Source organism: Oryctolagus cuniculus, chromosome 1 (assembly GCF_964237555.1).
Source record: "Oryctolagus cuniculus chromosome 1, mOryCun1.1, whole genome shotgun sequence".
NCBI lineage: Eukaryota > Metazoa > Chordata > Mammalia > Lagomorpha > Leporidae > Oryctolagus > Oryctolagus cuniculus.
The window spans coordinates 69,689,130-69,691,950 of NC_091432.1; the positions used below are offsets into that span (position 1 = coordinate 69,689,130).

The 2,821-nt window shown below is 47.4% G+C and overlaps 1 pseudogene; it reads right to left on the minus strand.

Annotated features, from left to right (window-relative positions):
* Nucleotides 1-1,333: 1,333 nt before the first annotated feature.
* Nucleotides 1,334-2,334, minus strand: LOC100347031 (small ribosomal subunit protein uS2 pseudogene; annotated as a pseudogene).
* Nucleotides 2,335-2,821: the final 487 nt, after the last annotated feature.

Sequence of the window (2,821 nt, forward strand, 5' to 3'; positions counted from 1 at the left end):
GCAAATCAGTGGGCCCTGTGCTTAGTCAGAATGCTAACTGCTGGGGGACCCAGAAATCATTGATAGCGTCTGTCGCTGATAAGAGTAGACAATTTGTGTTTAGTAGATAGGCTTTGTTTTATTATTTCACTCTCTGGTAAGTTGTTCATAAGCAACTTGCCTTGCAATAGTAGTGCTCTAGTAATGCTGAATGGGATTAGGCTGAAAGTGGATGATGAGGCTACTCTCCACAGGAAGGTTTATCTTGGGGTGGCAGGGGCCAAGTGATGGCACTCAGCCACCAGAGGCAAAATAGGAGCGGTCATCATCATGGACAGCACAATCAAAACAGCTCAGAATGTATGACTCAGGCATGAGTGAGTTGAGCATGGTGTTCCTAGAGGTGAGATAGAAGCCTACTAAATTCTCACTTGATCTATATAAGCAGCAAAATGCTAGGTCAAGTGATCGCAGATCTAACTGGTGTCATAAAAACAGAGCCCTGGCTCTCCAGTCAATTCCCAGACCTGTGCCAGTTCACAGATCCAGAACAGAATGAAGGGGAGAGCAGATCTCTTTGAGGAAGGACCTTGGTACACCACCCAAAATTTATGGTCGTACGCCTTCCCCTGACCTTCCCCAAGAGACCGATAACTTTTTACCAGAGTAACTGTACACTGGGAAAAGAAAATAAGCAGACTTTCCAGGGATGACTGGACACTGGCTCTGAGTGGACATTAACCCAGGAGGCCCAACACACCACTGTGGTTCACCAGTCAGAGCAGACATAACATAGGTCAGGGGATTATTGGGTTCTGGCCCCAGCCCATTTCACAGCATGCCTAGTGAGTCCCTGAACCCACACTCTGGATATTTCCCCAGTCTTGGAAAGCATAATTAGAATAGACACTCAGCACCAGACAGATTTCCCACATTGGTTCCCTAACCCATGGAGGGCAGGCTATTGTGGTGGGAAAGGCCAAATGGAAGCAGCTAGAACTGCTTCCACCCTAGAAAAGAGTAAGCCCAAAGCAATGCTGCATCTCTAGAACGGGAGAGGTTAGTGTCACCATCAAGGACTTGATAGATGAAAAGGTGGTGATTCCTACCACATCCCTATTCAGTTCTCCTACTGGGCCCATGCAAAAGACAGATGAATCTTGGAGAAGGACAGGGCACGATGATGAGATTAACCAGGTGATGGTTCCAATCCTAACTGCTGTCCCAGATGTTGCTTCAGTGTTTGAGCAAATTAACACATCTCCTTGTACCTGACATGCAGCTAACAAAAACAGCAAATAATTTTTTTTAGAAACTGGTGTTGTTTCTATCAGCCTCCTCTCAGAGCCACATCTTATGTGAACTTGCCTACCATTGTTCTGTGTAACACAGACTCTGCACTCTGAGGACATTGCTTTAGACTGTGAAGAGCAGGATAAGACCACTCAGTGGTTGATCCTACTCATTTGGTGGCCTGAGCAGTGGAAGATGCAGAGCAGCCTTCGGGAGTGGGCTGAGAGCTCCAGTCTTCAGCTGGGAATTGCTGAATAGGCAGCAGAGGGCGCCAGTGAGACTAATCTGTAATCGCAGGTTGAGTAGCAGTGAACTCAGGAGCTGGGGCCGTCCATTCACCCTGAGATCCCTCCTTGGTCACATCTTTTTCAGCAGTGTCCTGATCTTCCTTTTCAATCTCTGCAGGATCTCTATAGAAGCAGAGATCAGGCGTGACCTCGCATGGGAGTGCACAGGAGTTGGTACCACACATGTGCAGAACCTCTTGGGCCAGCATCCACCACATCAGAACCACTGAGTGGGCTCCCTTGCTGTTGCTTGGGATGGCAATGTCCTCAGAGCACAGAGAGTCTGTGTTTCACAGAGCAATGGTAGGCAAGTTCACTTAAGATGCCTCTCTGAGAGGAGGGTGGGCAGACCTGGGACCAGTAACCACCAGAAGCTGTGGTTTCTGGAAGGCTTCCTGGATCTGGTTAGTGAAGGTTCCAGGTGTGGAGCGGACAGCAATTGGAGAGGCTCCAGTGGCAGCAGCAAACTTCAGCACAGCCCTGTGGCCAGTGTTCCCGGAGGAGGTGACAAGGACATCAGCAGGGTTTTCGATGGCAACAATGGCACAAGTCGCCAACAAAAGCTTCTCCCAGGTCCTCTTCAGATTGATGATGTAGATGCCACCACTTTTCCTTCTGCAGATGTACTGCTCTATTTGGAAGTCAAGGTTGGTGTCACCTAGGTGGCTTCCTGCTGCAAGGAACTTGAGGTCATCCTCCTCCTTCATAGACAGGACATCAAGGGCTCCAGACATTATGACAGCTTCCCTTTAAGTTATGCAGGGAATCAAGAACAATGCCGAATGGACCCCTTGCTTGGTAGTGTGGAAAAACAGCAAATACTTTTCTCTCCATTCCTTAGTAAGGACAATCAGAAGTAGTTCTCTTTCAGTTGGCAAGGTCAGCAATACACCATCACTGTTCTCCTTCAGGTGTGCCCACTTGCCTGTCCTATGTCATAATTTAGTTTGCAGGGAAACTAGTCACCTTTTCTTTCCTTAAAATATCACACTGGTCCATTATGTTCCCAACCATGGGCTAACTGGACCTAGAGAGCAAATAACAACTACTGTAGATTTATTGGTAACACATTTGTATGTCAGAGGGTAAGAAAGGAATTTGACAAAAATTCAGAGGCCTCATTGATATTTCTACAGGTCCAGTGGTAGACTAGGCAGGTTAAGATATCCCTCCTAAGGTGATGGTAAGTTGTTGGATTTGGCCTTTCCTACAACTGAAAGTTGAAACAGAATGCCTAGTGTTGCCTCCACTGGCAGCATATT